General features: G+C 43.7%; 1 protein-coding gene and 1 long non-coding RNA gene across 25 annotated transcripts in view; both read left to right on the top strand.

Annotated features, from left to right (window-relative positions):
• The window catches only part of clasp2 (cytoplasmic linker associated protein 2), a 348,555-nt gene that overhangs the window by 82,471 nt on the left and 240,185 nt on the right, over positions 1-25,899 (top strand). The gene's annotated exons all lie outside the window — the stretch shown is intronic.
• LOC116972394 lies at positions 16,608-18,458 on the top strand. Its single transcript, XR_004411795.1, has 3 exons — positions 16,608-16,750; positions 17,979-17,980; positions 18,439-18,458. It is a non-coding gene; the product is annotated as an uncharacterized LOC116972394 (long non-coding RNA).

Here is a 25,899-nt window from a genome sequence, read left to right as displayed (position 1 = left end):
GATAAGTTCTAAGATGTTGAAACAAAGAAGTTATCCAGATCTTGCATATCCAGATATGCACAAGCATAAAAGGACACAAAGTGCTGGAGTAACTCACCAGGTCAGGCAGCATCTCTGGAGAACGTGGACAGGTGATGTATCGGGTCGACTAAAGAAGGGTCTCGACCCAAAACGTCAACTGTCCATATTCTCCAGAGATGCTGCCTGACCTGATGAGTTACTCCAACACTTTGTGTCCTCAAGATCAAAGAAGTACAATTTAAAAAATGGAGCTAAACCTTCAGGTGTGAAGTTGGGGAATGTTTAATGGAGAGTGGTGGAAGTGTAGAATTTTATTACAACGGGTAGTTATACAAGTCCAACACCGACTTTCTGGCACCGTTGGTTCCAGAGGCTTGCTGGATTATCCGTTTTGATAGACAATGGGAGGCCACGGACTTCGACAGGATTTGAATGGTACTGGAACGGTCCGCCTATGCCGCCGTGGGGCCGGGATACGGGCCAGAAATCGGCTATGGGAACGGATCAGCTGGCTCCGGCCAGGCTGGAATTCCAGAGCCCCAGCCGCAGGTAGCATTGAGGCTGCCACTGCCTCAATCACAAGGATGTCCTTCCTCAAATTAGGAGACCAAAACTGTACACAATACTCCAGATGTGGTCTCACCAGAGCCCTATACAACTGCAGAAGAACCTCTTTAGTCCTATACTGAAATCCCCTTGTCGACCTGCCAATTGCCTGTGGATGTCCTGATGAGGCTGGGATTGGCCGCCTCATCTGATCTAGGGACCACATTTTCGAGGAGACTTCAGAGAGGATTTCAAATGCACTTCCGTAATTTTGTCCGGATTAAAGGAGGTTCCGTTAAAGGAGGACCATCAGTTAGTGGAAAATCAGTGGTGCACCTGTACCAGTTTGATTACCTAGTTTTTAAAACCACTGCTTAACAACAAAAATAATCAAAGTTGTAAAGTAATATGGGGAATGCATGGCTCCATGTTGCTACCCAACAGATTGTGTACAATCTCATTGAACAAGGTCCAAGTAACTTACTTTATCCCTATGTTTTTAGTTTATTTTTGAATTATTGACAATATGATAATAGCTAGCACGACATAATGAGTCATCCATAGATAAATTCCACCACACAAAGAGTTGGGCTGAGCAAGAAGAAAGAGATGATCACCTTGTTGGGAGTGTACTACAGATCCCTAAATAGTCAACAGGAATTAGAAGAGCAAATATGCCTGGAGAATGCAGCCAGTTGCAGGGCTAATAGGGTTATCATAGTTGGGAATTTTAACTTTCCCAATATTGGCTGGGACTATCATATTGCTGAAAGGTTTAGACAGGATAGAATTTATCAAATGTGGTCAGGAAAGATTCCTTGGGTAAAACAGGTAATAATAATCAACCGCTAGAGATGTAACATCTGTCCCTACACACCCTCTCTCACTTCCATCCCGGAAGCTCATCAGCCCTTCCAGATGAGAATAAGGTTCATGTGCATCTCTTCAAACCTTATCTACTGTATTCAGAACTCCCAGTGTGGCCTCTTTGACATTGGCGTGACAAATCGTAGACTAGGCGTCCATTTTGCCAAAGGCTTGCACTCTGCCGCCAAGGCCTGCTGGATCTACTAGTTGCTCACCATTTTAACTCCCCTTCCCATTCCCATATTGACCTTTCTGTCCTTAGCCTCTTCCATTGCCAGACTGACTCTACATGCCAATGAGAGGAACAGCATCTCCTATTCCATTTGGGTAGTTTAGACAATAGGTGCAGGAGTAGGCTATTCAGCCCTTCGAGCCAGCACCGCCATTTACTGTGATCATTGCTGATCATCCGCAATCAGTATCCCGTTCCTGCCTTCCCCCCATACCCTTTGACTCCGCTATCTTTAAGGCAGAGAATTCCACAGATTGACAACTCTCTGGGTGAAAAGGTTTTTCCTCATCTCCTGGCCAACCCCTTTTCCTCATTCAAAATGGCCAACCCCTTATTCTTAAACTGTGGCCCCTGGTTCTGGACTCCCCCAACATCGGGAACATGTTTCCTGCCTCTAGTGTGTCCAATCCCTTAATAATCTTATATGTTTCAATAAGATATCCTCTCATCCTTCTAAATTCCAGTTTATACAAACCCAGTCGCTCCATTCTTTCAACTTATGACAGTCCTGCCATCCCAGGAATGCAATGGCATGAATATTGACTTCTCTAATTTCTCCAATGTCAAGAAGTTATCTCATTCTACCTCCGTTTCCTGTGCCACACACAATTCTCCCCAATCTCCACCCCCCCCGCCACTCTGCCCCTTTCACCTCCTCTGTCAATTCATCTCCCATCCCGGTGTTGCCCATTTCCCTTTTATTGCCCCTTCTTATCCTCTCCTCTCTCGTTCTCACCATATCCCTCCAGTTTTATATTTAACTCCCATTCACCCCTTATTTGACACCCATTTGTTTCCGTTTTACCTCAAGCCTTTATCATTTACACCACCCATTTGCCAATCAAACCCCTCTTCTCTCACTTGTTTCCATCTTGCACTCGCCAGACTTTGTCCCATCCCCATCTCATTTTTCCAGCTTCCCCTCCTTCTAATCAGTCTGATGAAAAGTCCCATCCCGAAACGTCATCTGTCCATTACCTTCACCGATGCTGCTTGACTGCTTGTAGAGCAGAGGAATCTAGGAGTGCATGTGCACAGGTTCACAGGTAGATAGGGTGGTCAAAAAGGCTTTGAGTATAAAAGTTGGGAGGTCATGTTGCAGTTGTACAAGATGTTTGTGTGGCTGCATTTACAGTTTTGGGTTCAGTTCTGGGCACCATGTTATAGGAATGATGTCAAGCTGGAAAGGGTACAGAAGATTTACGAGGATGTTGCCACTACCAGAGGGTCTGAGATGTAGGGAGAGGTTGCGTGGGCTGGGACTCTATTCCTTGGAGCACAGGAGGATGAGGGGTGATCTTATAAAGTTATAGAAACATAGAAACATAGAAAATAGGTGCAGGAGTAGGCCATTCGGCCCTTCGAGCCTGCACCGCCATTCAATATGATCATGGCTGATCATCCAACTCAGTATCCTGTACCTGCCTTCTCTCCATAATGAGGGGAATAGATCGGGTAGATGCACAGAATCTCTTTCCCAGAGTAGGTGAATCAATGACCAGATTTGTAGGTTTAAGGTGAAGGGGAAAAGATTTAATAGAAATCTGAGGGGCAATTTTTTTCACACAGAGGATGGTGGGTGTATGGAACAAGATAGATAGATAGATTAGCAATGTTACAAAATTTTGAGATTTTAAAAATCAAGTCTGCAATTTATCCCATCAGATAAAGCATAAAAATAAGTTTAATTTGACACCTAATTCACTTTCATATCTCAAGTATTTAAAAAGTTATGGCCATTTTCATACTCGGAAATGAGCATCTTGTTCCCTATTGATTTTCTATGGACATAACAAAAAAGCTGTGATCGTGGACAGTCAAAAGCCCATAACTTTGTTAGAAATTGAGAGAACTGAATGAAATTTTCAGTTATCATAGATTGAAGCATTCTGAAACAAATATAAAATAATCTTACTTGGATGACCTGAAATTAAAGCATATAATTAGTTAGTTACCTAATTGTAGCTAATTTCAAACTTCAATTACTAGATCTAAACATCTATCCATTTCTTAATAATGATTAACATTTTTAAATAGCCTAAGTGTCCAAATAATATTCACAAATAATTCACAATAAAACATGATTTTTAAATCTCATTTACATTAATTTATATGCCAAATGGAAGGAATTTAGTGTTTAATTGCTGTAAATTAAAGTCCATTTAAATCAGCTTTCTAGTGGGATCCTGTGAACGCGCTGGTTTAGAACATTCACATTGCGGTAGATTTGTGCCCTCAAATGCCCAGAAAAATACTGCGGGATATAATGGGCCCAAAATTAGCTACTCGCAACATTAAACTTTGTATAAAGGGATCTTAAGAAGCCCTTTTTAACGTAAAAATAAACAGCCTACCTTCTGTTTTCCCCTGTATGAGATCCGGCCGGTTGCCGGCGGTCGGGGGTTTAGAGGTTAATTTTTAACCTACTATAACAATTAAATAACGCCCTTAAAACTAATAATAGCTCAAGCGAGGGAATCTTCCAGCGATTTTTCGTTAATAATTAACTAGGCTGAAAAACCTCGATTTGAACAGCCTAGGGAAAATCGTGTTTTAAACCCGCCCCCCTCTAAACGGCGCCAAAATCGCGCACACGGGCTGGGACAGATTTTCAGCGACGCTTCAGGTAGGCTTTGCAACATACCTAGATAGATAGATATGCCTTTATTGTCATTCAGACCGAAGTCTGAATGACGAAGGCAGCAGTCATACATATAATACAATAAAAAAACAACAATAAACACATATTAACATCCACCACAGTGAGTCCACCCAGCATCTTCTCACTGTGATGGAGGTAAAAGTCTTAGGTCTGCAGTCTCTTCCCTCCTCTTCTCCCTCTGGGCTGAGGCGATACCCCCCGGGCGAGGTAGTTGAGGCATGGTAGATACCCCCCAGAGGAGGTAGTTGAGGCATGGACTATCCCATCGTTTAAGAAACAGACAGGTACATGGATAGGACAGGTTTGAAGGGATATGGATCAAACCTGGGCAGGTGGATTAGTGTAGCTGGGACATGCTGGCCGGTGTGGGCAAGTTGGGCCGAATGGCCTGTTTCCACACTGTTTCACTCTATGACTATGACCTGCTTAGTTAGGCCAGCAATTTGTGATTTGCTCATGATTCCAGTATCTGCAGCTTCTCGTGTCTCCATATCTGCAGCCACTACAGACTGGCGAGGTCATAAAGGTCATATTCCAATAAAAAGCATAAGGACCCTAGGAATGGATAGTTTTCACAATGAAATCTGAATACTTTGCAGTGAACGTCATCCTATATCAATTGACCTCATCTATTTGTTTGTGTGAGTGACATGCCAACTACCTTGTCCAGGAAGTTTGCATGTACAGATGACCTTGCCCTTGCCTACCAGGAAGCTGCCCTTGAGGATATCAGCAGAGTGCAAACCCAAGACTTGAAGGGGATGGAGAAGTACTTCAACTTCTGGCGACTTTGCCCTAACCCATCTAAGACAACTGTCACTGCCTTTCACCTCAGCAATGCAAAGCTCCGAGTGTTCTTTTGTGGTAAAGAATGAAGAATTCCCCAAGTACCTCGGAGTCACTCTGGATCGCACCCTCACCTACCGTAAACACCTGAAGAGGATGGCTGATAAACTGGAAACAAGGATCAACATCATTCAGGAAACTTGCAGGCAATAGCTGGGTATCCAATGCACACACCCTCCGTACCGCAAGCTTAGCCCTAGTCCACTCAACAGTCGAGTTTTGCTCAACAGCTTGGGCTAATAGCTGCCACGCCAAACGAGTTGACTCTGCAATGCGGGTCCTCACAGGGATGCTTAAGTTAACAGCTTTGCAGTGGCTCCCGGTCCTCTCTCATATTGCCCCTCCCAACATACGCAGAAGGGAGAGCATGTTGAAAGATTGGTGCACCATCGAGGCTAACCCTGACCTTTCCATCCATCCTGACTTGAACAATCTGCCCAACATGTGCCTGAAGTCCCGCAAACCATTCTGGTCTTCAGCCAAAGTGGAAGACTTTGACCAAGACAGAGTGGCGCAGAGCCTGGAAGGATGCCAACATCAACAACGAAGAGGTCATCACAGACCCCACAGTGAAACCACCGGGTTTTGACCTCCATCGCAAGCAATGGCTAACCCTGAACAGAATCCACACCCTCCATGCAAGAACAGCCCATCACCTGCATAAGTGGGGGATGACAGACAGCCCTGCTAGCGACCGCGGACATCCAGACCAGAACATCCCACACTGAGACTGCTCACTGAAGCTTTTCCCTGGTGGCATCAAAGCCATCCAGGCCAGGGCAACTGATGCTGTCCTGGCCTGGATGTCTACCTTTGATCTACAACTTTAGGCTGTGCACGCCATACGCAAGAAGAACGCAAGAAGAAGAATTGACCTCAGAAAAGGCAAAATGTTCTGTTCTTCTTGAAGATGATCAACATTTTGCCTTTTCTGAGGTCAATTCTTCTTCTGTGGGGGGTCTCTTTGATAAATGCCACAGGCAAAGTTGACTTAATAGTCTTCCTCAATCAACACTTCTCAGTGACCAAAGAATGTGGATTCATTTTGTCATGAGGCACAGTGGACGTGATCTTTTCTGCATGAAAGTGCACGGCACTTGGGATTTGTTGTCAAGTTTCCCTGTGCAGGGTTTAGAGTCATAGGATCATATAGCACAGTAGCTGGCCCTTCAGCCCCACATATCTATACCAACCAAGATGCCCCATCTAAGATCATCCCATTTGCCACATTTAGCCCAAATCCCTGTTAACCCTTTCTTTCCCTATACCTGTCCAAACATCTTTTAAATGTTATTGTGCCTGCCTCAACTACTTTGGCAGCTTTTTTTCATATACCCCCCACCAACTGTGTAAAAATGTTGTCCTTCGGGTTCCTAATTAATCTTTCCTCTTTAACCTTAAACGTTTGTCCTATCCCCATACCATGGGGGGAAAATAAACAATTCCTCTATTTATTCCCCGCATGATTATATAAATCTCTATAAGATCATCCTGCGCTTCAAGAAATAAAGTAATGGCCTGCCAAACTTCCAAATAGCTTAAGCCCTCAAGTGCTGCCAGCATCTTAAATCTGTCTTTGTACTCCTTCCTGTGTAACGGCATCTTTCCTATAGCAGGGTGATCACCTGAAACGGTTTCTGGTGTACCACCTCCAGTTTAAATTCCATTTGGAATATTTTGGAGGACCAAGAAACCAAGATTTGGCATTAACATTTAATCTGTCTTATAAGTGAGCCTCCATGGTTGTCTTTCTCCAATTTGCCACAATGGTCTACTCTGTGTTCTCAAGTGATAAGCCACTGATGGCGGTGGTCTGCTATGGACCTCAGTCTTACTGTTGGTAGTGGCATGTCTACTATTGTCTTCATTTTATTTGCACTTGTAGTTCAACTAGGTTTTCAGTTGAGGAGGTGCAGGTTTATAGAAAGTCTATCGAAAAAATGGCTTGAAACACTCAACCAAAACACTCTCAGTGTACAGTAAGTTAGTTCAACGAGCTGTAGGTGGCGATAATGATATTGGGGCAATAACTACTGGACAGCTAACATGAGGATAGCACAGAATGTTTGTCACTTGACCTGCTATTTCTGCTTTACCTTTTATTTGCTTGATATTCCGAACCTTTGGTGTTCTGTGAAGTGGCTTAATAATCTCAAATGACTTGACATAACTACGCATATATGCTGTTCATCCATATGTATGCTGGCTCCAAACAACTCCAATCCAATGAATTCACCAAAGGGTTATTTCTCAATTGCGTTAAGACTCTTGACTATCTGGCATATGTTTGTTTAGAAATCCTGATAATCGGACATTAGGCTCATTAATCTGAAATATGAGTTGAGGGTCAGAATCTAAATGGCATGGGAGCATGAAAACCAGGAGAATTAAGTATGAGCAGGTCCAGACTGTGAGCCGGAGTTAAGGTGAAGTTAGGAGTTGGAGTCTTTAGAAGAAAGAACTAAAAAAAATGATGAGAGCAAAGCCGTGGATGTTGTCGATATGGATTTCAGCAAGACCTTTGATAAGGTTCCACATGGTGGCTGCTCTGGAAAGCTAGAGAGCATGGGATCCAGGGAGAGTTAGATGAATGAATAGGGAAGTAGGGGGTGATGGTGGACGGATTGGAGGCCTTTGGCTGGTGGTGTGCCTCAGGGATCAGTGCTGGGTCTTTTGCAGTTAGTGGTTTATTTCAACGATTTGGATGAGATTGTCAAGGGTATGATTAGCGAGTTTGCAAATGATACCAAAGTGGATTGTATCGCAGATAGCCAAGATGGTTATCAAATATTACAACAAAATCTTAATCAATTGGGCAAGTGGGCTGAGGAATGGTTAATCGAGGCAGTGCAAGGAAGTCAAGCGAGGGCAGGATCTTCATAGTGGATGGCAAGGCTCTGGGGTGTGTTGTAGAGCAGGGGGATCTAGGAGTGCAGGTACATAGTTCCTTGAAAGTGGTGTCACAGGAAAAATGGGGTGCTCTAGAAGGCTGTTGGCACATTGGCCTTCATCAATCAGTGTATTGAGTATGGAGATCAAGAGGTCTTGTTACAGTTGTACATTGGCAAAGCCACATTTAGAGTATTGTGTTCAGTTTTGGTCACCCTATTACAGGAAAGATGTTGTTAAGCTGGAACGAGTGCAGAAACGATTTATGAGGATGTTGCCAGTTCTCGGAGGCCTGAAGTATAGGGGAGGTTGGGCGGGTTAGGACTTTATTCCTCGTAGCGCAAGAGGATGAGGTGTGATCTTATAGTGGTGCTTTAGATCATGAGGGGAATAGATAGGATTTTTCACAGAGTCTTTTGCCCAAAGTAGGGGAATGGGAATCAAAAACCAGAGGACATTGGTTTAAGGTGAGACTGGAAAGATTTAATAGGAACCTGAGGAGCAACATTTTTACACAGAGGGTTGTGGGTATGTGGAACGAGCTGCCAGAGGTAGTTGAGGCAGGTACTAAAACAACATTTAAAAGACATTTGGACAGGTATATGGATAGGAAAGGTTTAGAGGGATATGGCCCAAACATGTGAAGGTGGGCCTCGTGTGGATGGGACATCTTGGTCGGTATGGGCAAGTTGGGCGGAAGGGCCTGTTTCCATGCTGCATGAATCTATAACCAGGTGACAGGAATGTGGGTAGGTTTGTGACCATATCCAGGTCCAGGAGCACTTGTATATTACCCACTCTGGTAATATACAGTGGGTAATGGCCAGTGTTCACTCAAAACTTTATTGTACTACAACATAGAAACGTAGAAAATAGGTGCAGGAGTAGGCCATTCGGCCCTTCGAGCCTGCACCGCCATTCAATATGATCATGGTTGATCATCCAACTCAGTATCCTGTACCTGGTTTCTCTCCATACCCCCTGATTCCTTTAGCCACAAGGGCCACATCTAATTCCCTCTTAAATATAGCCAATGCACTGGAAAATGGCGGCGCACCTGAATGCAGCGGCTTTGCTCTCCCCCGTGTGGATGTTGTTGTTTTTGTCTGTTTTGTCCGTTTGTCTGTGGACCTGCGACTCGAAGTACAACCGGCAGGACCTTCTAGGGATTGGGACGCTGTGTAGCGAACTAGAGTTCGCAAGAAGCTCCCACAACGATGATATCCCGCCAGAAATCACCCGCCCAGCGGAGTCCGAGTGGATCACCTTACCGAAAGGACGATGCGGGAGGCGGCGCGGACGGAGGCGGCAGAAGCGCGGTTGTCGAGCCGGCATTCACGCTAGGCTAAAGGAAGCTCCTTACAGACCAGCGCTACCCAGCATCTTTTTGACGAACGCCCGATCGCTCAGCAACAAGATGGACGAGCTGGAGCTGATCACTGAAGAAAACACAACTGTACAAACCTGCTCGATCATGGTGGTAACTGAGACCTGGCTTCACGCAGGGATCCCGGACGAGGCCATCAGTCTGGTAGGTCGCACAGCATACCGGGCCGACAGGAGCAGTGACTCCGGTAAGAGCAGAGGAGGGGGGCTATGTATTTACTCCTATGACAAATGGTGTACAAATGTAAACGTTGTCGAGAGACATTGTTCACCAGACATGGAGTTTATTACATTGAAATGTCGACCCTTCTACTTGCCGCGGGAGTTCACAGCTGTCGTTATTCTGGCTGTTTATATTCCACCAAGTGCCAACATCAAGCTAGCACTGAACACCCTGCTAGCATCAATCAATAAATTACAGACTGCACACCCTGATGGGATTTTCATCGTGGCTGGAGATTTCAACCAGGCTAATCTAAAAACTGTCCTCCCTAAATTCCACCAGCATGTCACGTGTCCGACGAGAGGTCAAAATACACTGGATCACGTGTACAGCAACACTAGGGATGGATACAAAGCCTCCTCTCTCCCTCACCTCGGCCAGTCTGACCATCTATCACTCTTTCTCACCCCGGCATACAGACCTCTCATTATGAGAACCAAGCCCAGTGTGAGAAACATAAAGACTTGGCCCGAGGGCGCTGCCGCCCAACTTCAGGACTGTTTTGAGCGCACCGAGTGGGACCTGTTTGCAAACCAGGACATACAAGAATATACATCTAGTCTTGTTCTATATACAGAACTGTATCAACAACGTCACTGTCGACAGGGAGGTCAGGTGCTACCCAAACAACAAACCATGGTTGACCAGGGATGTCAGGAAGCTGCTGAGGGAACGCAACTCAGCCTTTAGATCTGGCAGTGATGAATTGTACAGCACTGCCAGATCTAAACTAAAGAGAGCCATTAAAGAGGCAAAGACAGCCTATGGAAGACGGTTAGAGGGGTATTTTAACGAGAGGGACCCTTGGCGTGTCTGGCAGGGCATTCAGCAACTCACAAACTACAAGGGCAAGGGGGGGCCGATCATCTGCAGCAGTAACAACTCGCTAGCTGAGGAGCTCAACCATTTTTTCGCCCGTTTTGAGCTGAATGAGGCGGAGCCTGCACCTGCAGCCGCACCCAGCACTGACGACCTGGCACTCACTGTGCCACTCACTGTGAGTACGGAGGACGTCAGAAGAACACTCCGCAGGGTCAACCCCAGGAAGGCTGCTGGCCCAGATGGCATCCCAGGGAGAGTATTGCGGGACTGTGCAGACCAGTTAGCGGAGGTTTTCAGCGACATCTTCAACCTCTCTCTGTCAACGTGCACTGTCCCTAAATGCTTTAAGACTGCTACCATCGTGCCTGTACCCAAAAAAACAGCCATTACCAGCTTGAATGACTATAGACCTGTTGCTCTCACTTCAACGGTGATGAAGTGTTTTGAACGGCTGGTCCTGGCCCACATTAAGTCCTCACTCCCATCCACCCTGGATCAGCATCAGTTTGCATATAGAGCTAATAGGTCAACGGAGGATGCCATCAACATAGCTCTACATTCTGCACTGACACATCTGGAGCGTCCTGGCTCATATGTGAGGATGTTATTTGTAGATTTTAGTTCTGCATTTAATACAATCATCCCCAGCAGAATGGTGGACAAACTGTCTGATCTGGGTGTTAATGCAAACACATGCGGATGGATTAAGGACTTTTTAACAGATCGCCCACAGACTGTCAGGATGGGGTCCAATTACTCCCCAGTCCTGACGCTCAGCACAGGAGCGCCACAAGGTTGTGTGCTGAGTCCCATCTTGTATACAATATACACTTATGACTGTATACCAACACACAGTACAAACAGGATCATCAAGTTTGCGGACGACACGACTGTGGTGGGACTGATAAACAACAACGACGAGTCTGCCTACAGGGATGAAGTCCAAGAACTGACTGTCTGGTGTACCAAAAACAACCTGGTACTCAACCCATCAAAGACAAAAGAGCTGGTCGTTGACTTCAGGAGGAAGAGGAGAGAGGAACCTGCTCCCTTATACATCAAAGGAGACATGGTGGAGAGAGTCACTGGCTTTAAGTTCCTGGGAATAAACATCTCCCAGGACCTCAAATGGCAAATGAACACCGTCACTCTCGTGAAGAAGTCACATCAGCGGCTGTATTTCCTGAGGTCTCTGCGGAGAGCAAACGTCTCACAGCCGCTGCTGCTGTCCTTCTACCGATGCGCCATGGAAGTATCCTCTCCTATGGAATCCTGGTGTGGTTTGCTAGCTGTACTGTGGCTGAGAGGAGGGCGCTGCAGGGAATTATAAAAACTGCACAGAGCATTACAAACGCCCGACTGCCCTCCTTGGATGACATATATAGGGCCCGATGCTTGCGCCGGGCCACAAATATCAAGCAGGACACATCCCACCCTGCCAACCACCTTTTTACTCTGCTACCCTCTGGGAGGCGATTCAGGACTCTGAAGGCTCGCACCGGTAGACTAAAAAATAGTTTCTACCCATGTGCGATAAAAGAGCTAAATTCCAACAGAGAACACTGGGGAAGCAAAATGTAATTCCAAGAAATGCCACCAAATTATTTTAAATTCTTTTAAATTCTTTTAAAATACCTATTTATTATTTACTAATAAGTGTACATATGTGTTAATGGTTGTCGTGTTTGTATTTTTTTAATCGGAGGAGATGTAATGGAATTTCGTTGCACAGTATTGTGCAATGACAATAAACGTATTCATTCATTCAACTGGCCTCAACTACATTCTGTGGCAGAGAATTCCAGAGATTCACCACTCTCTGTGTAGAAAAAAGTGAAGTCAAACTTTGCCTAAAAATGGATTAACATGCAAAATCCAAAGAGTACCGAATTATGAGAGCCTGAAGAAGGGGTCTCAACCAGAAACGTCACCGATTCCCTCTCTCCAGAGATGCTGCCTGTCCTGCTGAGTTACTCCAGCATTTTGCGTCTTTATCTTCAATTTAAACCAGCATCTGCAGTTCCTTCCTACACATAGTTGTTTTAAATGCCTGTCGGAAATCTATTTATTGGTGGATCTTTCTATAAATTGATTGCTGCAAAAGTCTTTAATTTAGTATTTGCTATCATCAAAGTATTGCAACCTTACTGCTGTGATGATCCCACGATTTGTTTGATAATTTATTCATGGGTGTCCAAGCAAAATTCTTCCACATCCTTCTTCATCTGCTGTGTCAGTGATTCTTATATCTCACTCATATGGGGCAGAAACTTGCTCTGATAGTTGACAAACCACAGGATACATTGTAATGTGCAACATCTGTTGGCTGAGTATCTTCATAAAATACTTTTGCTGAATCTGGCATTGCATCATCCCTGGTGATCAAGAGACCCATACAGATTTGTTAATCGGTTATTGTTCAGATTCAGTCGCAATGCCCTGCATCTGTTCATTGGGACTCTCAGCTAGTCATCTAATTCTGCCTTTTTCATAGTTTCTCCTTCCAATAACTATGTGGTACCTCTGCCTCAATTCCTCAAATCCTTCTTTGCTAGAATGTGATGTGTTGATCTAAAATGACATTCTTCTGCATTTTGAATGTGACAATGAACATCTTAAATACAACATTCTCTCATCCATCTGTACTCGTTCTCACCGAGCAAACAGCTAACAATGGCCTATTTTCTTTATCATTGTTACTTTTTTGCATATCTTTCATTTGTTCTATATCTCTCCACATCACCGTCTATATCTCTTGTTTCCCTTTCCCTGCTTCTCAGTCTGAAGAAGGATCTCGACACGAAACTTCACCTATTCCTTTTCTCCAGAAATGCTGCTGACCCATAGTGTTTCTCCAGCTTTTTGTGTCTATCTTCAGCTTAAACCAGCATTTTGTAAACTACAAACAAAATAACTAAATTATAATTCATTCAATTCAATATATTAACAGCACTAGAATAGTGACTTTTAGTTTAGAGATACAAAGTGGAAACAGGCCTTTCGGCACACCAAGTCCACGCCGACCAGCGATCTCCCGCACGTTAACACTACCCTCTACACACTAGGGACAAATTACATTTCTACCAAGCCAATTAACCAACAAATCTATAAGTCTTTGGAGTGTGGGAGGAAACCGAAGATCTTGGAGAAAACCCAAGCAGGTCACGTACAAACATACAAACTCCGTAAAGACAGCACCTGTAGTCAGGATCGAATCCGGATCTCTGGGGCTGTAAGGCAGCAACTCATCTGCTGTGCCACCGTGCCATCCAAGGTGTGAGATAAGGGTTGATGAGTTGCCAATTGTGAAGCTAGAGGAAAGAATGTAAGTAGAAGGGGAACGGGAAAGGAAAATAGAATCCTAAAGTTTATAGAGTAATACAACGTGGAAAAAGCCCTTTGGCCCAACTTCCTCACCCTGACCAACATGCCCCATCTACACTAGTCCCACCTGCCTGCGTTTGGGAAATAACCCTCTAAACCTATCCTATCCATGTACTAACTGAATAAACTAAACTAAACCTGTCCAAATGGTTCTTAAACGTTATGATGATAACTGCCTCAAGTACCTCCTCGGGTAGCTCGTTCCATACATCCACCACCCTTTGTGTAAAAAAGTTACCCCTCAGGTTCCCCCTCTCCTTAAGCCTATGTCCTCTGGTATTCCATTCCTCTAGACTGGGCAGAAGACCGTGACCCGATCTATTCCTCTCATAATTTTATACACCTCTATAAGATCACCCCTTATCCTCCTGCGCTCCAAGGAATAAAGTCCTAGCCTGCTCAACCTCTCCCCACAGCTCAGGCCCCCGAGTCCTGGCAATGTCCTTATAAATATTCTGTGCATCTACCTGATCTATTCCCCTCATGATTGTATCCAATTCTATAAGAACAACCCTCATCCTCCTGCACTCGAAGGAATAAAGTCCTAGCCTGCTCACCCTCTCTCCACAGCTCAGGCCCTCGAGACCTGGCAATGTCCTTCTAAATATTCCCTGCGCCGTTTCCAGCTTCACAACATCTTTCTTGTAACATGTTGCCCAAAACTGAGCATAACACTGTATATGTGACGTCATTAACATCTTATATAACTACAACATGACCTTCTAACTTCTAAACTCAATACTCTGACAGCTGAAAGCCTTTTTGTGCCGTTCGTCTTTTTGACCTTTCAAGGAACTATGTAACTGCACTCCTAGATCCCTCGGCTCTACAACACTCCCCAGAGCTCTACCATTCAGTGTGTAGGTCCTGCCTCGTAAATCGTAGCCAGGGCACCTGCAATTTCCTCTCTAGCTTCCCACAATGTCCCCGGATATATCTGATCAGGTCCAGGAGATTTGTTTATCTTCATATGTGTCAGGAATTTCAGCACCTACTCGACTCTAATACTGACTGTTCACAAGCCAATTCCTTTGACTGCCAAAAGTTCCCCAGACCTCATCTCTTTCTGTACAATAGAAACCGAGGAGAAATACTAATTGAGGACCTTGCTTTTTAAAAAATCTATTGTGGCCCATACAGTTAAATGCTTTGATTCCTGAGGAGTCCCATTCCATCTATGGTTACTCTTTTTCCGTTTATGTACATAAAATCTCTTGGGATTATCTTTAATACTATCTGCCAGAGCTATCTCCTGTTCCCTTTTTGTGCTCCTAATTTCCTTTTTTAGCCTGAACCTCAGTTTCTGAAATTGGTGCAAGCCCAGGTGGGGTACAGGGAAAAGAAAGGGGGAGGGGAGTGAAAAAGAGGCAGGGTAGTTTGATTACTTACCTTAAATTGGAGAATTCGATGTTCAGACCGTTCGGTTGTAAGTTGCCCAAGTGGAATGCGAGGTGCTGTTCCTCCAGTTTGTGTGTGGCCTCACTCTGGCAATGGAGGATGCCCAGGACAGAAACATCAGTATGGGAATGAGAAGAGGAGTTAAAAATTGTTAGCAACCGGGAGGTCCTGTAGGCCTTGGTGGATCGAGCGTAAGTGTTTGGCGAAACAGTTGCCGAAGAAGCTTGGGCAGGAACTTGGAAGGGCAACTGGGGTCTCTGGATGGATGTGAGGGAGGAAGTAAAGGGACAGGGGTTATATCTCCTGTGGTTGCAGGGGAATATACTTGGGAAGGGTTTTTTTTGTAGGAAGCTAAGAATGAATGAGCCAAAGAGTTGTGGAGGGAGCTGTCTCTGCAGAAGGTAGAAAAGAGTATGGATGGGAAGATGTGGCTGGTGGTGGGCTCATGTTGGAGGTGGACGATCTTCAGAGAACAGTGTGTTGAATGCAGAGGCTGGTGAGCTGCGTGGTGAGCACCAGGGAAGTATCCTTGTGCAACGTGCATGGAGATTTACCAGGTAATTAGTTTTCACACATGGAGTGATAGGTACCTGGAATGTGCTGCGAAGGGAATGGTGGAAGCAGATATGATAGCACCATTTGAGAGGCATATCTGAACGGCCTGATCCTGTGGTGTGTTTCATTTGTTCAAATCTACGAGTTTGGTATCATCTGCTTATTATCTTAGCTGCATTGTTGTTTGTCACTCGTTCTCGAGTAAGACCATGACATCTTGTCTACAGTGTGCGATGTGTATGGAGATAGCTAATTCGACCAATCTGGGTCATTAGCTCCATGAAGAGAGTATCAAAGAATTCTCTCTTGATATTGTGCAAAGGTCCTTCAAATATCAATTTCTTGAAGAAATGAAGTCTTTTTTTTTTTAAATAAATTTTTATTAGAGGCATTTGCATATCATAATCCAAACCAGTACAGACTTTGTTTAACGGTTACATATTAAGTATCCAGGTTTCCAGGAATCCAGTTACCAAAGTAGTTGGGATCCTCCTTTATCGGTTACCTATTAACATTGCCTCTAATCACTTATTTATATTTATAGATAGAAGAAAATAAAGAAAGAGAGAAAGAAAGAAAGAAATTAGAAAAATAGAATAAACTATCAATAACACAACTTGGAAGATAGGTCCGTAGGTCAGAGAACATAACTATTCATCTAGTCCTGGGTTCAGGCTTCAGTCCGGCCTCCATGCCGGTCCAATCTACCCCTTCAAATAATCTATAAATGGAGACCATATTCTAATGAATAATTCTGGTTTGTCAATTAAGACATAACTAATTTTTTCCAAATGTAAGGTCTCCGACATCTCCATAATCCACATCTTGATTGTGGGGGTTGTTGGGTTTTTCCAAAATTTTAATATCAGTTTTTTCCCAGTTATACTGTAATCAAGGACATTTATTTGGTTTATTGTGAGTTTTAGGTAATGTTCTGAAATGCCCAATATTATTAATTTGGTGTCGGGATCAATTTGGATACTAACGACTACAGAGATTATTTTAAAAATATCCATCCAGTCATTTTTAATTTTCATACAGTTTACAAAAGTATGGGTTAAGTTAGCCATTTGGCATTGACATTTATCACAGATAGGAGAGATATTAGGAAAAATTCTATTTAATTTTGTTTTAGAATAATGCAGTCTATGTAGTACTTTAAATTGTATTAAAGAATGTCTGGTATTTAACGAACATTGGTGTATATGTTGTAGGTTTTCGTCCCAAATATCTTTCGTTATAGGTTGAGCTAATTCCTTTTCCCATGCTTGTCTATATAATTCCGTCGGCGGATTCTCACTGTCTAATAATATGTTATAAATGTGAGATATTAATTTGACTGTGTTAGGGTGTTTATTCAAACATTCATCTAGAATCTCTGGTTCTCTAGTTCTGTGTTCTCGTGTATGTGTTTTAACATAATCTTTAAGTTGTAAATATCTAAAAAAAATATTTGAATGTAATCCGTAATTCTGTTGTAACTCCTGAAACGAGAGCAAAATACCATTTCTATAAAGATGTCCCATATTTTTAATTCCATAATTTTTCCATTGTGCGAACCCTTTGTCCAACACTGAGGGTTTAAATGAGGGATTATTTGCAATGGGGAGAGAAATGGATAAATTATCCAATTTTAATGTCTTTTTTAATTGCTTCCAAATTCGAATACCACTATATATTATAGGGTTTTCACTATAGATTTTTTTATTCGATTTTGTGGGAGCTAACAGAATCGGACCAATTTCAAAAGGCAGACAGTCTTCCTTTTCCATCTTTAACTAGTCTGGTTGTTGATCTATATCTTCCAACCAAAAGTTCATATTTTTGACATTGACTGCCCAAAAGTAAAATAAAAAATTTGGTAAGACTAATCCTCCTTTGGTCTTAGATTTGCATAAGTGTTTTTTACTTATTCTATGGTTCTTATAATCCCAAATAAAACTTGTCACTATAGAGTCAACTTAAAAAAAAAAAAAATGTTTTGGGGATGTATATAGGAATTGATTGAAAAAGGTATAGCAATTGCGGAAGGAAAATCATTTTTATAGCGTTAATTCTGCCGAGCATTGAAATGAGTAGTGTTTTCCAGTATTGAATATTCTTATGCAGTTTATTAAGTAGAGGCAAAAAAATTGATTTAAATAAAGAAGTATATTTCTTGGTCACATAAATTCCTAGGTATTTAAATTTTTCATTTACTATTCTGAAAGGTGATTGTTGCAATATGTATAACTTAGGTTCCGTTATTAGCATAATCTCACTTTTATTCCAATTAATTCTATATCCAGAAAATAAACCAAATTGAGTTATAAGATTTAACAAGTTTGGAATGCTGAGATGGATGGACACTTTGAAATGGAGTCTTAATGCTTCAAATGTAGGATGAAAAATTGAAAACAATTTAAAAAATAGGTTAGGATCTCATTAAAGGACTATGCTATAATATGATTCATCTCCTTATGACCAATGAAATACTTTGTACGAGACCACACACAATCTAGTCCAATTCTGATCGTAGATAGATACAAAATGCTGGAATAACTCAGTGGGTCAGGCACCATCTCTGGAGAAAATAAATAAGGTGACAGTTCATGTCGTGATATGTAGGAAGAAACTGCAGATGCTGGTTTAAACCAAAGATAGATACAAAAAAACTGGAGTAACTCAACGGGTCACGCAGCATCTCTGGAGGGCAGAAATATCTGCAAGTGTAGGTGAGCCACAGGGGGAACGGGGAGGGGGGATGGGGTCATATGGGGGAAGAAGGAAGAGGGGAAGGGTTATGTAGATATCTAAAATGGGAGAATTCAATGTTCCTATAGCTGGATTGTAAGCTACCCAAGCAGAACATGAGTTGTTTCTCCAGTTTGGGTATGGCCTCACTCTGGCAATGGAGGTGGCCCAGGATAGAAAAAATGTTATGGGAATGGGAAAATGGATAGCAACCGGGAGATCCTGCAGGCCTCGAACAGTCACTGAGTCTATGCTAGATTTTGCCGATGTACAGAAGACCACATTGGGACCACCGGATGAACATTAGGTTTGATATGAACTTAATTAGGTTGGACAAGGTGCATATGAACCTCATGGATAGGTCTAACCTGGATAGGTTGCTGCGTTGTCTAGATGGAGCTGAGGGAGGAGGTGGAGGACCAGGTGTTACATCTTCTGCGGTTGCAGGGGAAGGGACCTGTGGAGGGGGTGGCTGGGCTGGGAAAAGATGAGTGAACCACGGAGTTGCAGAGGGAGCAGTCTCGGCAGAGGGCGGAAAGGAGAGAGGATGGGGAGGTGTGACTGGTGATAGCTTCACGTTGGAGGTGACAGATGCATTGGAGGGTGCTGCGTTGGAAGCAGAGGCTGGTGGTGTGTAACCAGGTGAAGTCTATCCTTCTTCTGTCTGGGGAAAGGTAGAGCGTGAGCAGAATAATAATAATAATAATATATTTTATTGTCATTGCATATAGGTGCAACGAGATTTGATATGCAGCTTCCATCTGATGTCATAACTTAAACAACTAATAACATTTAGATACCCAGAGAAACATGAGTTATAAAAAAGAACAGTAAAACTAAGCGATACAGAGGAGATGTGGGTGAGGGATCAATCTATGACATCAGGCGAGAAACCACGTTTCCTAAAGGCAGTCCGAAGCAGGGTTCTGACTCAAAACAACACCTATTATTTTTCTCCAGAGATACAGCCTGACCCGCTGAGTTACTCCAGCATTTTGTGTCTATCTTTACTAAAGAACAAGGACACCTTGAATGTCCTAGAATGGAAAGCATCGTGTTAGGAGCAGATGTGGCGGATACAGAGGTATTGAGAATAAGCGATATGGTCTTTGCAAGAGGCAGGGTGGGAGGAAGTGTAGTGCAGATCATATGTGGGAGTCGGTAGGTTTGTAGTAGACATCAGTCGTTCTATCTGCCCCCTGTGATGTAGACAAAGACATCAAGAAAGGGGAGAGAGGTGTCAGAGATAACAGAGCAAGATGCTGCTAGTGCAGGGTGGAAAGTGTAGTTTAGTTTTGCTTTGTTTAAAGATACAGGGTGGAAACAGGCCCTTCAGCCCACCGGGTCCGCGCCGACCAGTGATCCCCACACATTAACACCATCCTGCACGCACAAGGGACAATGTCTACATTTACCAAGCCAATTAACCTACATACCTGTACATCTTTGGAGTGTGGGAGGAAACCGAACATCTTGGAGAAAACCCACACAGGTCACGGGGAGAATGTACAAACTCCATGCAGACAGCACCCGTAGTCGGGATCGAACTCGGGTCTCTGCCGTTGTATTCGCTGTAAGGCAGCAACTCTGCTGCTGCGCCACCGTGACCGCAGGTGAACATAAATATGAACATTGATTTCTTCAATTTCAAGTAATACCCCACCTATCCCCTCCATGCCTTTTCCCACCTCATCCCATCCCACTCTGGTGTAGCCATATTTCTCTGACCACCCCAGTCACCCTGTTTCATTCTCTTCCTCCAGTGTTAATTCTCCCACCCCTCATGTCCCCGAGACCCCCATTTCCCTTTATCCTCCACATCCTGTTTATCTCCCCTTCATCCCCTTCCACCCATATGCCTCTCTCTGGCTTTACTTTCTCTTTTCCTCTTGTATTTGAGACTCTTTTGTCTCCTTTTCATCTATCGCTTTTGTCACTAACTCCAGCAATTTACTAATCACCCTCTCTCACCTGTATTCACTTATCACTTGCTGCGCTTTGCCTCATTTGCCCCACTCCCATTCCCAACTCTGTTTTCCAACTTCTCTTCCCACTCTCTCCCAGACTACATCAGTCAAGAAAAGGGACCCCCTCTCTTAGCATGTGGTGACCGTACCTTCATGCTGATGCTGCCTGACCTGCAGAATTTCTCTGACACTTTATTTTTTTGCACAAAGGCAACTTTGCCTTGTCTTTTTTTTCTCTCATTGCCAGCTCAATAAGCAGTATAAACCTCCTCCCAGTACTGCCATCCTGCCCGAGATTGTGTCTGATCCGCTGAGTTACTCCAGCTTTTTGTGTCTAACTTCCTGCCACTAGTCTGGTAATTTGCCTGTAATTTGCTTGTAAACGCAGGCAGGTGGGACAGTTTCACATTTTCCACATTATTCTCCATTTGTCAAATTTAAAATCCTTTTATTTAGCTTTTTGCAACCATTTTACTAACACTTATTTTTTATTTTCTCCTAATGACAGAGATTGTGTCTGCATACATTGAGTACTCAGATTAGCCTAATTTGCTTGTAATCTAGTCTCACTCACGTCCCCTTCAATCCACCCCAACATTCCCCCCCTTCAATTCTCTTGCCTCTTGTCTATATTAGAGGTAACTTACAATGTTAGTTAACCTACAAGAATATCTTTGGGATGTGGGAAGAAATCAGAACCCACACGATAACATGGAGAATGTACACATTCCACACAGATAACACAAGAAGAAGGTTTCGGCCCAAAACGTTGCTTATTTCCTTCGCTCCATAGATGCTGCTGCACCCGCTGAGTTTCCCCAGCTTTTTTGTGTACACACAAGAGTTCAGTATTGACTCAAGGCATTATAAATGCACAGCACCAGATAAATTAGAGAAACAGGCTTTCAGAGTGTTCATCCAAGTCATTTAGATAAATTGTGGAAAGGTGAGGGACCAGCATTAGTCACCATTGCACATCACTCGTTCTGCTTTCCCAGCTACAAAAATACTTATTTATGCCTATTATGTCTATCACATTTACATCCTACACTGCATGACAATGAACTTAGTGTGGTTCTCTAAATTTTCTGGTGCTGTCAACCAGGATATTGATCCTCTTCCCATTCAGGTGCAACCTGCCCCTCTTATATAGGTCACCTATGCCCCAGGAGAGATCTCAATGGTCCAAAAATCTGACTCGCTGCCCCCTGCACCAATTTCCCATGCATTCACCTGTTCTATCTCCCCGTCCCTACCCTCACTAGCACGTGGCCCTGGAGGTAATCTGGAGATTACCACTCACGAGTTCCTGCTTTTTAACTTTTTGCTGAACACTTTGTACTCTCTCTGCAGGAGAAGATCCCTTTTCCTACCTATCTCTTTTATGCCATTTTGCACAACAATGCGGCTGCTCACCAACCCACCCCCTCCCCCCACTTGAGAATGTTCTTCAGCAGCTCCGCGACATCTTGACCTCTGGCACCAGGGAGGCAACACACCATCCTGCAATCCCATTTGCTGCCACAGAATCTCCTGTCTAACCCCCTAACTAATGAGTCTTCACTCTGTCCGCCTGGACCTACCTGATCTCCCGGTTGCCAAACACTTTAATTCCCCTTCCCATTCCCACACTCACCTTTCTGCCCTGGGCCTCCTCCATTGCCAGAGTGAGGCCTAATGCAAAATGGAGAAACAGCATCTCATATTTTGCTTGGGCAGCTTACAGCCCAGCAGTAAAAATATTTATTTTTCTAACTTCAAGTAACCCTTGCATCCCCCCCCTCTCTCCAACCATCCCACACCCGTCATACTAGCTTCAAAGTTGTCTTGTTGAGTCTCATTGTCTGTAACTCGTTTTCCACCTAGCCCACAGCTAACAATGGCCTGTTTCCTTTATCATCGTGACTTTTTTGCATATCTTGCATTCATTTGTTTTATATCTCTACTTCACCGTCTATATCTCTCATTTCCCTTTCCCCTGACTCTCAGTGTAAAGATGGGTCTCGACACGAAACATCACCTACTCCTTTTTCCCAAAGATACTGTCTGTCCGGCTGAGTTACTCCAGCTTCTTGTGTCTATCTCCGGTTTAAACCAGCATCTGCAGTTCCTTCCTACACAGTATTTTTTTAAATCACTTTAGGCCTATGTTACCATCCTATCGCACTGTACCTCAGTGCCAGGCCTGGTGGTACAGACCTGACTGCTGCTGTTGCTTTCTCCTGAATGGTCATCCCCCCCCACCCCCTCAACAGTATCCAAAAGGGTATACTTGTTTTGGAAGTAAATGGCTACAGGGGGTTCCTGCACTCTCTGCCTATTCCCTTTGCTGGAATCTACCTTCTGTCTGCTCCTTAAATGTGACCACCGGACTATAACTCACTTTAACTCTTATTCTCCCGGGCAATCCGAAAGTTGTTCAGCCGCAGCTCCAGTTTCCTCACTCGGTCAGTCAGGAGCTACAGCTGGATGCAGTTAACACAGGTGTAAACCTCAAGGATACTGGAAGTTTCCTTAATTTCCCACGTCTGGCAGGAGAAGCATACCAGTGCCCTAACTGATATATTCTCTGCACTAAACCCAAGGAAAAGTCACAAAAAGTAAATCAGACCTTACCTTATTCAGCCTCCTCACCATAGCCCCTCGTGTGTCAAAGCCTCTACGCTTACCCTCAAACATAGCACTTGGATATTGAGATATTATGCCCATGTCCTTACAATGGCTGCTTAGATTCAGTAGGTTTCCACCCATATCAATTATAACCTCCCTGTTATTGAGTCCCATCCTCGTTCCTGTAGATTTTCCATTCCATTTCTCTGGTTTCTGCTCTGATAACATCTTTCCATTCCAGTACTTTTCAGATATTTTTATATAGTCATTATCATAAATGTCTGTCTACCAAAATTCACAACTGCTTTGCCAATATGTACACTCACCCAGTCTTCCAGCTAGAACAAAACAAGGGTGCCCCACCTGTATTTTGTATTCAATGGATCCTCCATGATTTCCACAATCCTCCTGTGGGATCATAAGGTCATAAGTGATGGGAGCAGAATTAGGCTATTCGTCCCATCAAGTCTACTCCGCCATTCAATCATGCCTTCTCCTGCCTTCTCCCTATAATCCCTGAAACCCATACTAATCAAGAATCTAACGCTGCTGGAAAAAATATCCATTAACTTGGCCTCCACAACCTTCTGTGGCAAAGAATTCCACAGATTTAGCACCCTCTGACTAAAGAAATTCCTTCTCATCTTCCTAAAGAAACATCCTTTAACTCTAAGGCTATGACTTCCAGTCCTTGACTCTCCCACTTGTGGAAACATCCTCTCCACATCCACTCTATCCAAGCCTTTCACTATTTGGTACGTTACAATGAGGTCCCCCCTCATTCTTCTAAACTCCAGCGAGAACAAGTCCAGTGCCGCCAAACGCTCATCATATGTTAACCCACTCATTCCTGGGATCATTCTTGTAAACCTTCTCTGGACCCTATCCAGGGGAAGCACATCCTTCCTCGGATATGGTGCCCACAGTACTCCAAATGCGGCCTGACCAGCAGCTTATAGACCCTCAGCATTACATCCCTGTTTTTGTATTCTAGCCCTCATATCTGTGGGATCTTCCTCTTCCCTAACCTTTTCATCAAAGGACCATTCTGTCCACACCTCCCTGGTAAAACTCTACCAACTGATGCTCCCAAAATCTTTGCATTGTGGAATGTGTAAGAGGTATTCAAATAGAAACATGGCATATTTCTGTAATGTTTGATACACCAAAGCCTATTTTAACATCAAATGCACCTGCAAATTATTGTATCAGGAATTTTCACATATCATTGTGGTTTGTGATCATTTGCCCTTTCCATTCCATTTTATTTGCAATAAGCCCCAAAATCTTGACATCAGTCAATGTACATTTGTTAGTACATAGTATGGTGGGATTTGTGTGAAAAAATAAAGTTTTTTATAAATGTATGGTAAATACATCGCAAAAGAATTCTGACTTTTGAGGAATACTTCTATTGAAGGGACCAGAGCCATGGAAACAAAATTTTATTATGTTGTAATATTCTTACAAATTCATAATAATAATGATCACCTATACAATTTAAATATACACCCGTAAAGGTCTCAAACCTGATGCACCTAAAAGAGATGAATTAACTGGACATGTGTTCTCGCTATTGGTTTATTTCTTTTTTCAACCATCTATTTGTCATTTCTCCCTCATCTTTCAGTATTCGTAAAAGTCCTTCGGCAGCACATTTTTATAGGATTAGAGTCAATTTAGTAACTTTAAATGCTCAGCCAGAGAAGGAAACATGCAAGTTGCCTATGCATTTCCTGGTGATCATTTCACCATGCTCGATAAGTCTTACAGTCTAATGAACCAGAATATTATTTGACTGTTTTGTCAGTTTAGCAAAATATGCTTTTTGTTAGGAAATTGAAGTTTCATATTTTTCAACATTTCTCAAGGAATTATAAGACTGTATGATTGTGTGCCACCAACAGGAAGTCTTGACTCCTGGATGTACATATTAATACATATATGTATATCCAGTGTCGGTGGATCTTACTCCTGTGTCAGCGCGAGTAACCTCAGTTGATCCCTTGATCGCGCTGACACAGGTGTAAGCTCCACCGCCCGCTGTCCTGTTATCCATTGCCCGCTGACCCGCTCCACTCTATGAGCTTTGCTCTTGAGCTGGTCCCCTAACTGTCCGGTCTACATTGAAAGACACGGACTGGGTAGTGAATGCCATGCAGTGTCACCCAGCGCAGCAAGTGAGGCCATGTCCTGCTCCCGGCGGCAGTCGGAATTTAAGGAAAAGCGGACGCTCGTAGCCACCCGAGCTACTTCCCTCCCCGGCCACAATGCAGTGGCTCCGCGCCCGGAGCACCTTGGCAGCGGTGAGTGAGTGAGTTGTTGGCATGATCCCTGAGCCTCTCCTTCTCAATGCTCCTGCCCGTGCTAACCTGGGCCAGACTCCCCACACGCTGTGAAAGGAAATCTCCCCCCCCCCCCCCCAAGCAGCGCTGCCCTTTTACAGCCGCTTCCCACTTTACAACCGCTTCCCATCAGCTGCCAGCAATGAGGGATAGACTTGGCTATCCCCCAGTACAGCAACATCGTTCTTGATGTTGCTGTACTGAGGGATAGCCAAGTCTATATTTCTTGGCTAACAACCTAACCTTCGGCCTCCAGGACGCAGGTAAATTTTCGTGCCTTATTTTGGGTAAAAAATAGTGTCTTCATTGCCGGGAAATACGGAACACAGCTGCTGGGTGAGGCCCTGAACTGGTCATTCACGCCATTTGTACTTTCTGGCCGTAATCAATTAATTTGTACATAAAGAAGCCAT

This window comes from Amblyraja radiata, chromosome 4 (assembly GCF_010909765.2).
Source record: "Amblyraja radiata isolate CabotCenter1 chromosome 4, sAmbRad1.1.pri, whole genome shotgun sequence".
Classification (NCBI taxonomy): Eukaryota; Metazoa; Chordata; class Chondrichthyes; order Rajiformes; family Rajidae; genus Amblyraja; species Amblyraja radiata.
The sequence above is the reverse complement of the archived record's forward strand: the minus strand, read 5'-3'. Positions and strand labels throughout refer to the sequence as shown.